Below are 13,186 nucleotides of genomic sequence, written 5' to 3'. Positions count from 1 at the left end.
TCATTTCATAAAACAAAAATGTAATGTGTTCTTTTGAAAATCACTCAAAATCGAATTTTTTGAATTGTAGTTGCGAATTTGCTTTATTCAAAGTAACTGCTGATAAGTAAGTAACTTGCTGACGTTTGTAAAAAAAAAATGAAGAATTTTTTCCATATAGTATATTATTTAAACTAATATGTGTAAAAAAATGCGATTGGTTTTAGTACTTTTTCAATGACGTAATGCATTAGCATCACTGGAAGATCATAAATAATTAAATTGCAATCTTTTTTGATTAATGATCCGTTGACTATATATTTACTTCCATGACTGTTTTTGAGACAAAAAGTTGTCAAATTGCTCAAACCAAGGAATTAAAACTCATTATAAAAATAATAGGGATATATGTATATGGTTATTACATTTTATTGAGTCGACAAATTTTGGACTCAAGGAGAAAATGTCACTTTGTGTCGAAAATCATATTTTTAGCTCACATAAATATAGTATTATAATAATTATCTACATTTGACATATACGCTCTGTAAAATCAACGCTTCCCAAATGTAACAACTTTTTTTTTTATAAATGGCTTGATTTTGAAAACTTTCATGAACAATATCTCAAAGGAATAATATTGCACTTGATGCAATTCGTCTCTGAGTCCACAAAATATTAGTTAATTAAATATTTATACATTTGACAAAAAAAAAAAAAAAAGATTTTATAGTTAGTTCAAATACCAATTGTACTGTTAGGAGCTCTATTAATTGTCTATGTAATGTGTACATATAATTTTTATACTAATGCATTGAAGGAGAACAATGACTCATAAAATAATCAAAAATATGTAATTTGCAATAGGAATCTTTTGGAAAAGCATTGTTTGCTATTTTGTGGGTTGTTGTTCTTTGCAAGGGCCAGGGTCACTTTGTTAAAACCTGGATTTGTATTTCACAATTTTATTAATCGTTAATAGGATCATAACATGGGTATTAATATGTATGTACTTAGAAAAATAGAAAAGTTTAGGAATAAAAACACGATATAATATGATATATGTATTATTATTGAATTTTTATAATTATAAGGATGACACCTGAGCTTTTACTCATTTACTTCTCACATTTATCTTCAATGTGAACTAATAAAAACAAAAAAACAAAAAAAAATAGTATTATATTTTAATTATATGTATAATTGTGTGAAATGCGATCCATTTCCGAAATTAAAAGTGTGTCTGAAAATCATTTCAAATCAGAGTCATAAAAGCAACTACGTATAGACAATGATTAGCCCATTAAAGAGGGGTGATCGGAACCCTTTCAAACATAGGAAGAGCTACTGCACATGAGACTAGTACGTATGTCATACTCAATATGTATATTATTCAGTCCATTTAAATGTCTAGTCTACGATATTATTACATCATTTTTTTTAAACATGGAAAAGTCCATTTGTAGAATTAAGTTCTTATTTAAAGTTGACAAAATTGTAATTGAAATAAGCGGTTTCACGTGATGTCAGCCATCTTGAACGAGATATAAACAAATAAAGTTTATATGAATAAATGAATCGCCCTTTTTCCTTTCCGAGTGAATTAATTATTTGAGATTTCTGTTAAATCATTTTTTTTTTCTTATTTATCTCTTTCTTTCTCTCTCTTTATTATATCCCAGAAGTTAAAATATATTTAAAGTAAGTTGAAAAACTTTAGTGATTCTATGTTTTTCGAAGCTTCATCACTTATTTGTTTGATTTTATTCAGATACAACTTTTCTACTTTGGCATCAAGTAGGTCCCAATTTTTTTTTGTATAAAGATTTTTTGTGGAAATTGGTTCATTGCGAAATTCATGAAATATCCTATTTTTGTGGAAAAAGTAATGGAAGGTCGATTTTAAAAAGTTACATTTAAGATAAAGAAAGACCAAGATCAACATTTTGTTAAAATAAAAGTACAAGAATCAAAATGTATTTTATATTTTAGTATTAAATTATATTAATTTCATATACACTAACTACGATACCATCAATATGACGTTATTATTCATTTATGTTGGTAAAATATCAGGTGATAAACAAATGCATATGAACTATTATAATGACTAAAAAGCAAGAACGGAATCAGTGTAATTCCCCATAAGTTCTCATAACACGTGCTTGCATACTTTGAATTAACTTCAAAGACGTAATCTAAAAGTAATATTTTCAAAAAAAAAAAAGAAAAATGTTATTATTGTATAGGATGTGAGAATGGCACAAACTAAAAATAGATTATTTTCAACAGCAAAAAATGCTTTTAATCCATGAAGGACATCAGAAAAGGTTAAATATTATGTCGTATAAACCAAATTTGATGAATATATTATTCCTTTATAAAGTCGTATCTTTCAGGTTAAATGCATTTGCTTTATTCTTGGAAGATATTGTATAATGATTGCGTAATATAAGTATTTAACTGGGAAGGGGAAAAAAATGTTTGATATTTTGATCCATACTTTAGAATCCTCAAAAAAAAGAAACCATAAACGATCATATAAATTCATCACCATCAAGAATGTACTTCATCAATTTAATTGCTCCTTAAAAAATATCCATAACATAAATCTACAATAAAATAGCGTCGAAATTTCTCAAAAGAGGCGCACCAATTTACAAATATTTTATGACCACTAAAAATGCACGGAACCTCCCAACATTAACAATATTATTGGTGTTTAATTAATTAATAAATAATTACTTACACCTCAGCAATCATAATCAAACTCCACACTTGTACGTAAAGGTAAGAACTAATACAAAATCATTTACGCAAAGGACGGAGAGAGAAAATGGGCGGGTTTTACGCAAGCGACGGAGTCGTCAGCGTCGTTGCCGACGACGTACGGCTACTTCTTTACTCTGCTTCGACTGATGTAGACAGTTGAGAAATGAATTCTAAATTTGTTAATAGATGACACTGGTAATCTTCATATGAAGTTATAGAGCATTCGTTTTTATGAGCATGGATAATAATATTAGGATTCCATTATAATATCATAGAGGAAACAACGCATAGAAGGCGTTTTGAGGGTCTGTGAAAGAGGCAAGAAATAGAAAGCGGGGCATATTTTTATTTTTTTTTCGTTTCATTGATATTCTCCAGTATATAAGTTGAATGATTTTCAAATTGATACTTCACTCGAAAACGCAACTCTTTGAAAGAAATATGTATATTTAAGCATTTTTTCATAGGCCCTTAGGTCTATGAAGATTTGTGTATCCTCTTCTTTGAAGCGTTACTCTTCTGACTAACGCTAAAAATCTATTCAATACACCAATTATATCCATTAAATTGGATAAAATGTGTTAGATAATATCTAACATCCTTAATCCTCTATGCTGTTGTGCATATTGATTGGAACTTTACAAAACCTCTTTGATTGTCGTCAAAGGTTTTTTAAACGCTCGATATGTCATTTGAAAGATCACAAAATTAATTTATATAATCAAAAAATTAATAGATTCTAATCAAAAGAATACTCAAAAGTAAGCTTAGAAAAGGTATTTTTTTAACGATAAACTTGTGTTGTGTGAACATGGTCAGAATGCTTGTATACTAAAAAAAAATATTTACATATAATTAAGTCCTATATATTTTTTTTTTGTGAACTTTTCAAAAATAATTCTTAGAAGAAAAAGTTGGAAACAATCAATTAATATTAAAAGAAATGATGACGTTTAAAAGAAAAAAAATCATACAAACTTAAATTATTTATTTTTATAAATAAGTAAATTGACACACCTTTCAAGTATCTAGAAAATATATTGATATCAGAAAATGTCAAATTGTCTAATTTATGTAATAAAAAACAGATGATATCTAATTCTTTTTGGGCCTATGCCCATGCATTGCACCACTGTAATGGGACGGCTAATTTCCTAAATCCTTAGAAATATGATATTTAAAGATAGTTCCCTTCATCTCCCCTGTGAAAGTCAACCCGGGCGCCACGGCATGTATCTCACCCTAGTATTTTGTTCATGTAAACTGTTTGATATTGTATTTCTATTTTTTGAGAGGTTATACATCCGAGCTAGGTATTTGAAGCATCACTCTCAAAACTCCCTCTTTTAACAAGTCCTATAAATCATTTTATCCAAAATGTACTAAAAAGAAAGAAATTCAGAAAAATAATTGTCCAAGTCTGATTTCTTGATAAAAATAGACACGCACTTTATTAATAATGTATGCTACATTTAGATATGGATCCGTCCAAGTCTTATACCTCTATAATTATGGCAATTTTTTCATAGTCAATCAAGTTGTATAATTATATTTTTACTCAACTTTCAAAAATATGAGCCATTTAAAGGTTCTATGATTTCAAAATGAAACAGAAAAAAAATAACCTGGTTATCAATTGAAGTTTAGTGCGACCAGAAGAAATTTAGATATTCCAATATACCGTTCGTATCTCATGAAGAGCAGCGGATTTTAGCAAGCTAAATTTCAGCATACGTTATTTTTAATAAAAAAAGAGCTTCCATACTTATAAAAAAATTTCAAGTTATGTGATGGTTGGGTAAAAGTGAATTCCTTTTATTTCGTCAATTTGATATGGAATGACCCACATGTAGCATGCAATGGTGTAGACAGCTTTAATAAAAAATAGGTTAAATTTCATTTTATTCTGGGTAGAACAGATAATTTCTTTTGGATTAATGTTATTTTTTCTGGTAAGGGAGATTGCGTTAGTCTGTCCCTTGACAAAAGCAGCATGCCCACATGTTACTAGTGGAGAAGGGTAAACTTTGAAAGGAAATTGACGGGTAGTTTACTAGCCTCCAATATCTATATTATGAGATCAGATCAACAAGTGAAGGGGGAACCCCAATTTTAAATAAATGTGGATACTTTTAAATTGACTGGATCTTTGGATCATTTTCAACCGTTATAATAGATAAAAATCTGTAGATGTAATATGTATCATTAATTCAAGTAATATCTACATTTTATTTTGCAGATTCACTTGGGGGAACTCTGATTCAATTGTAGGGAGTTCATTGTTTTTCAATGTATGTAATGCGGAATATCTCATAAATATGTCACGCATTAAGCAGAAATTGTGCAAAAATCCTGGATTTCCAAATATGGAAACAACAGCAAGAAACCTATAACGTTAAATGAATCATTTTGATATTCAATCAAGACTTTTATTATTATCATTTTTCTTCTTATTATTGTTTTTTGAATATCGTGTCTATTGTTCTTCCTTTAGACAATGGGATTGAATAAGGAATAACTTCATAGTTATATGCCGTTGGAATCAGTGAATCCATTGTTTTAATGGAAGAGAAAAATCAAAACATATTTATAAAAATAAAATTATAAATTACGCATTAGATTATTCTTTAAAAAAAGTGATTAGCATATGAAGAGCCCATCTTTTTATTTCTAACTAGCATACATAGCATGCTTAACCTTATAAAGACCTTTATTTTAAACGTCAAGTCATTTTTAAATTTTCAAAGTAATAGATAGTACCTACTAAACATATTCTGCTACATCAGTTTATAAAGGGATGAAATTGCTTTTTAATATACATAAAAAGGTCGGGGGTACAAAAAATCGTTTAAAAATGATAGATGTGGTAAAAAGTAATCCATTATTTCTCCAATAGATAGCCTTGGTCATGTGTATCTCCCCTTGTTCGATCAGTTTATGCTAGATGGAGTATACAAAAGTTAGATTTTTTACTAAGAAATAATCTTATTAGACAATTTTGTAATTGTTTGACTTACTATTATTTGAGCACACGTCAAAGATGGACACAAGTAAAGAGAAAATAAAATAGGCCATATTTTACAGTTTTCCCTCGATAAAGGCAAAAACGCAAGCCTGACGGCTGAAAATGTGAATCATGTTTATATTCTGTTTATATTCTTTCTAATGTAACCAGGGACGACCGTATGGGATGGGCTGGAGGAGTTGTAGATCCCCCCCCCAACGAAGGAAATTTTGTCTTGAACTATTATAAATTATCGCTCTGGAATAAAAAAAATTGAATGAGAAAATAAGAAATAAGATTGTTTTGGGGGATTTTTTTCTAAAAAATGGCCATTCGACGAAATTATGTAGCGGACCCAAAATTAAGAAAAACCATGCATCCCCCCAAAAAAAAAAAAAAAAAAAAAATCTACATAATATTAAAATAATTTATGTGTATGAGATGTACATCATGCTTAGAAAAACAATGATAAAAAGGGAATTATTTGAAAAACGGAGACAAATACAGACTTGAAACATAGAAATAAAAGTTGTTCAAAATTTTAAGTTACATACGTAAAGTTAAGTGTAATTCTGATCAAACCTGATTCCTGGTGTCTGGAGGGCAAGTTTGATTTTTCGTTATAAAGTTGATTTTTTTCATTAAACAAGATCAATTCCCCATTTCAAAAGGTTTTTTAAGGTATCGATATTCGATTCGAAAATGTAACAAAAAAATTATAAAACCAAAAACGAAGTAGGAAGAAGATGCGCGAGTTAATTTTAGTATTTATCTTCAATCTTTTTATGGTTGAAGAAGGAACATGACAAATCAGCAATGACAATAACTATTTAATCAATCACAAGTTCAAACATTTGAAAAAAATGTTTTAGATTTCTTAAAATCAGTATTTTCACATGGTCAAATTATCTGTTGTATTTTCAAGAGTCTCAAATTGGGGTGCAGGTTTGATTATATTTACATCAAATGGCAAAAATAACAAAAAAAATAATTTATACAAGGAAGTTTTACAATAGAAATTTACCTATTAAATAATTATAGTTTATAGTAAATTGTATTAGTTTAGAATTTTAACATAAATATAAATAAAATATTTTTAATTTTTCATTGGCTATCTTTAAGATAGCATGTTCATGTTGGTAACAATAATATTTATATAATCCTGTGGTCATCCCTGGTAACAACCAATCAAGCGTAATTTTAGTTTCGTCGATTCTGTTTCGTAATTTAGATGTCATCCCTCTGGAAGGCCAATTGTCGAGAATGTGGATAAAATAATGGAAAACGTGGAGTTCAACCGTCATGTACGCACCGTTTTCATTACTTAGGAGATACACATTAATGGAAAAAAATCTAATAAATAAAAATAAGGGATTTATTTTTGCTAAACCTATAATATATTCTGATGGTTACACTATTGAGTATGTTCTAACTATTAACCTATTATCTTACTTTGTGTTTATAAAGGATGAAAAGTTTGTCTAATGGATCATTGGTGTTTTATCCAGTAATGGTAATGTAATTCTCTCAACAATATCTATATTGTGAATCTTTAACAATCTTTTTTTTTAAGACCAAGGAGTACAATGAGGACATCCACCAGCTTGTAGTCAATTGCCACAATCAAGGTGACAGCTACAAAGACATTTCCATCCCACAATCCTCTGTCCAAAGTATCATCACCAAATTCAAAAGAACTGTCCATGTCAAGAATCTTCCTCGACATGGAAGGAAGTCCAAGCAGAGCACAACACAAGGGAGATATGTTGTCCTAAAGATTTCCAAGCATACAACGACAACTCTCGAATCCATTCAGTCGGGGTTGAAAGCAATATGAAGTTTGGTTGGACGATCAACTGTGTGAAGAGTAAATCCACATCAAATCATCCAGAAAAAGTACTTTTGTCACCGTACCTCTTCGATTTTATTTCAAATCGTAGCAGAGTTAGCTTTTATGAAAATGAGATGATCCTGAAAATTTGAGCGTCTAACTTCCAGCAGTTCCCGAGATATCCCATTTTTAAAAATCCGTCGTTTCCTGTTGAAAATTGCGACATTTAAAATGACCTTTTTGGTCATAAAATCTGTTCCAGTGGTACAATAGACCTAAAATTTGGACCAGGAAAGCTAATTGACAAAAGAAATCCAAAAATTGCATTTATTTTACTGAAAATTTTTCCATTGATCAGATATAACCCTAATTCTTTTTTTTTTTCCATCCACATTTCATCGAAAAAATGATGTTGGAATAAATATCTGACCAGAAACTATAATTAAAATTCCTTCCTAAATTCCTAAACTTCATTTTCACCAAATATTTATCTTGGAAAACAATTTTTTCTTAGGAAATTAATACCTTCAATTTGGTGCAATTAGCATCTAATAAGTGGCGCCATCTTTAATTAAATGTCCAAAAAATTTAATAGAATATATGTGTCTTACAAAGTTAAGGATACTTCATTTTATACAATTTTAGAGGTTTGTATTTTAAAGTTTAGAGAAAAATGGGGAAAACCTGTTTTTTGAAAATTATCCCGGGTATTTTTGCCATAACATAAATGAAGTTTTCCAAAAAAATTTAATAAAATATTAATTGTAGTAACGAATATTTCAAGATGTTTCACGAAGAAATTTTTTAATATATGCAATATTTACCAGATTGTTAGTTATTATTCCTAGAAACCTGGATTTCAACATAAAATTAACAACGCTTATTTGACTTTCAAATGAAAGAAAAAGAATTGAACAGCTAAATTTTGCAAACATTTATCTTTACAAAAAGTTAGCAAAGGCATAGAGGCAACTTCTTTAATGTACATAAATTTTCGATTTGATAACTATGAAGTTGAATTTATTTCGATTTTGCCGTCCCTGTTTTATTTAGAATTTTTTTGAATAATACATAATTTTCAAAAACAGGAGGAATTTGGATTATATACAAGTCACATAATTGCCGAGATTGTTTTCAGTGTGATGTTGGACATGAATGTATCGAAAAGGTCGCTTTTGAACGATGGTCACGCCACGGATATGATGATAATTGAATGGAACATTGAACAAATAAATATTGAAGATTTACTATGAAGATAGTTAAATCATAAATCAAGTATTAATATAAATATTTAGTTGGATATTAATTGTCCTATTTCTTATATTTTTAGGTACCTAAATTTGGGTATTGGAACCGTTATCTACAGTGATTTATGCTCATTGTAGACCTTGACAATTGTTATAGGTATCTAAAATTTAAATAAAAGTAATAATTTTTAATTATTACATTTAGAGCTTGTGGCAAGGATTCTCAACAGGTGGTCCACGAGTACAAATCATACGACATGTGAAAATTATTTATTAACTAAAATAAGATTAAAATAAAAAAGCTAAAAAAATGACAAAAATATGTTTGAGAAATCAGACAAGTTGATCAAAGATTTCAGTACTTCAATTATTGTTATGGTGCATATCACCTGGTTATGTACTCATTTTCATCCCTGTCCTATGTGGATGGATCCGAGTGTGATACCTGACTGGAATTATGTTGAGGACTGTCTCAGGCACCTGACTGTAAAGGGGTTACAATTGATGATGCAAAGTGCTTCGATTAGGTCACCAATCTTAAGAGATTCCTTGAGAGAAGTACTAGCGATGTAGAATTTAATGAACTTGAAGCAAACAATAGGTAGACCTAATTCTTGGAAAAATTCAAAAGTGTATATTTTTTTTTTCAGAACTGCTCAATATTGCACAGTTGTTTTGTTTTCTTAAGTTTCTTATTTTAATATATGGCTATATAAAGAATTTATTATTTAGAATGTTTTATTTGTATCATTATTGACACATTTAAATGCCACAAAAACGATTTTTTTTTTTTGCATTTGTACTTTTGTTAAGATTTCAATAAATAGATGTTCATTTGTGTCATTTTTATCATTTGATTTGTGAGATTTGTATGCATTGACACTACTGCCATGGTGTGGCATGCAATACATATCCCCCTCCCCGTGACGAACAAAACTCAAATTTGGTAACACAATAACTGGAATTGTTTGTGGAATATTCGAATCAACATCTATGTGCGAGTCTGTTTTCTCGGAGATGAATATGGTGAAAAATAAATATCGTTCTAAACTGACTCATGAGTACCACACGGATCAGATAATGAGAATTACAGCAAACAGTCTGGATTTATATAGCTAGCAGCTGAGAATTCACGAGTAAATTACAGTTATGAGAGTTATCATATGTATAAATAAAAATATTATAACGTCCATGATTTTCATCATGTTTATATTATTTACTTTCGAATAAAGACTAAATACAATGTTACACTATTGTGGCCCACGAGACGATCTCTTCATCTAATTTTGACTAATACTCAAAAAACTGTTGAGCCCTGACTAATGGACATATATCATACAGGATCATTCAACTATTCTCAAAGTTGAAGAAAATATGCAAGGTTGCGTGATAATTTTAAAAAAAACATTGCGTATGACAACGTTATGTATAATTAATTTTAAATAATGATTCCATAATTATTAATAGTATAATCTCTTTTATATGTATGGATTTTTTGTAATTTTAAACGGTTTAATTAGTTTAAGTATTATTATATAATTTTAAATTTATTATAATTATATCATTCACGAGGATTTTATTCAATAGTAAATCTCCAATGTTCCATTTGATTATAATATACTTGATATGACACTATTTCGTTACATTTATGACCGACATCACACTGAAAACTCTCTCTGAATCACAGTTAACGATAGAAGTGTTTTTGTATTTAAACCATTTGCTATCTTTGACAGAATTGAAGTACTTGGCGTGGAAGTAAATTATTCTAGATCACCTAAATTCTAAAAAATATTCACTTAAGAGATGATAAATGTTTGTATTATAGAAGTAATCAGGGCTGAGGGTTCATATTCTGTTCAGAATATCAGCGAGATAGTTATAGGTAATATAATTGGAAAATGTTCCTTAAATTTATCTGCTGTTTTAATGCAATTTGCTGGACTATGAGTAATGAAAACCTTCAAATGATAAATTTCCTAAATAAGAGATACTTTTTTTTTTACAAAAGATAAACACAAACAAATACTTCAAGATTAATATATACTAAGAGGTAGTGTCCAGTATTTCCTAGAGGTATTAGTCGCTGAAGAACATACAAATTTTGATTTATAGAGGTTAACACCCCAACAAATCCTTGGCGTTACCCTCAGTTCTTCATGAGCACTCTCACTCAATACATACATTCTCTACTCAAGAATAAAAAAATAATCATAACAGATTCAGAAATATTTTTTAATATGATTTGATGAGCCAAGGAGTACTTTAGCTCGTTTCTCAACCTCATCTAAAGTGACGTTTATTTATAAAAAAAATTATATAAAGTACTTCCTATTATTTATATATATATATATGAGATGGTTGAAGACTTGCCCCCGGTTTCACTGTCAAAAGTGCGAAAAAATATTTAAGATAGAAAATAAATATTGAAAATTGTTTAATTAGTCTTTTCTAGGGTAAAAATGTCTGTAGATTATGATTTTTTAAGTTTCAATCCTGTGTTATTAATCCAAAAAAATAGAATTTGTGAACAATTTCCCCAAAAATGGCAGTTTTTGCCTGACAAAAATTTTGAAGTCCCAATTTTGTAGACCAATGGATTATAGAATCTACAATGTACATTAAAAAAACAATTATTTATTTTCAAATGATAGATAGTGGACAGATCTTTAAAATAAAACTGTTTGTTCAGTTGTTTCTTGCATAACTTTTGTGCAATAACCGTTTAAAAATATGTCTCAATTGATAAACGGAACCAAAAATTTACACTTAAATTAATTTGATTAATTTCTGGATTTAAGTAGCCATATCTACTCATAAGAAAAACTACAGGCTTGATTTAAATATCATTTTATTGTAAATTTAATGAGCTTTAAATTGATATCTAATTTTGACTATTTCAGGAACATTTAAGAAAAAATAAAAATATCACGCCTAATCCCTAATCTTATTAATGTGTGAAAAAAATAACGTTGGTCATTAAAATGGATGGTAAATAAAACTGTTGGAGCTACATACTTGAAAATTTGATTGTTTGTACTTAAAATAGTATATATTTTAAGCTGATTTATTTATTTTTCTCCAACCAGCTGTATCATTTCAGATTTTTTTTTTTTTTTTTTTTTTTTTCAAATTACAAGGGACCTCAAGCAAAAATACGGAATGAACAATATTCGTAAAAACTTAATCGATTATACCCATCTTAAAGTTCTTTATGAAAATGATACCCAATTTAAGTCAAACTACTTAATACTTCTGGATTTTTTTTTTTTTTTTTCACAAAACAACAGAAACTCAATTTTTGAGCAAAATATCCATATATCGAAACGTGTGATATTACATAATCATATGACCAGTAGCTATTCAACTTGTCACAGAACAACTACAGGCCCTCAAAATATTATTTGACTAGTTGATTCATTTGTAGAGCTTGACAATGTTGAATTGATATTTTTATTTCCGCCAAATTATATTTCTGAATTCAGATTTGAAGTGTACATAAAATGTTATCTTAGAAAACATGTATTATTTATAAGTATTCGCTACTTGATATTTTTCCGCTTTTGATAGTGAAACCAGGGTCGAATCTCAAAACATGTCATATATACATAATATGTTGAGCTAAACGACTGGGAGATTTTATTCATTTTATCCAGTACTCCCTATATATTATACTCCTTTTTTTCGTATTGTATTGTTATATGATTCAGGGAACACTATATACAGTGCACCTAGTAACGTGTTTTCATATATTCATAAATTATCTTTTACACTTTACATAGCTCTTAAGTTGAATTATTTTTACTTTTTAAAGACTTTTTCACGAGAAATAGCAAGAATTTTTGCAAATGAACGAATGTTTCACTCAATTCTGTCAAATTGTATCAACTCACTGAATACTCAAATTATATCACAGGGTCACATAATGAAATGCCCTAATTTCCTAGATGGAACATCCTTTTTGATTGACGGAAGCAAGAGTTGATGTTATTATAAATACTCGGGAATGCAATATTAATTATTTATACAACATTTCTCATGATTAATTGTATTACTGGGATGATAATAACTTTTTATATCTTCAACATTAATAACTTGGATTACTGATAAGATGACTTTAGGAGTATTGAGCGCTTTTAGGCAAAAAAGAGCGGTATAATATAGAAATATGTGGACCCGAAATAACAAAAATGATTAACTTGTAATACATACACTTTTACAAAATAATTAAAGTAATTAGTGTTGTGTTATATTTTTCATAACATTTTGCTATATTATATCGACAAAAATTTGGAGAGATTTTTATCCGTTAATTTTTGACTTCAATCAGTATTGGTAGTTTTAAACATACTA

General features: G+C 28.7%; 1 long non-coding RNA gene across 1 annotated transcript; it reads right to left on the bottom strand.

Moving 5' to 3' along the window:
• Positions 1-1,954: 1,954 nt before the first annotated feature.
• On the bottom strand, positions 1,955-2,852 carry LOC121131245 (uncharacterized). Its single transcript, XR_005868984.2, has 2 exons — positions 2,729-2,852; positions 1,955-2,177 (listed from the first exon to the last, which is right to left on the bottom strand). It is a non-coding gene; the product is annotated as an uncharacterized lncRNA (long non-coding RNA).
• Positions 2,853-13,186: the final 10,334 nt, after the last annotated feature.

Source organism: Lepeophtheirus salmonis, unplaced genomic scaffold, assembly GCF_016086655.4.
Source record: "Lepeophtheirus salmonis unplaced genomic scaffold, UVic_Lsal_1.4 unplaced_contig_3359_pilon, whole genome shotgun sequence".
NCBI lineage: Eukaryota > Metazoa > Arthropoda > Copepoda > Siphonostomatoida > Caligidae > Lepeophtheirus > Lepeophtheirus salmonis.
Note: the sequence above shows the minus strand (reverse complement) of the source record. Positions and strands in the feature narration are given on the sequence as shown.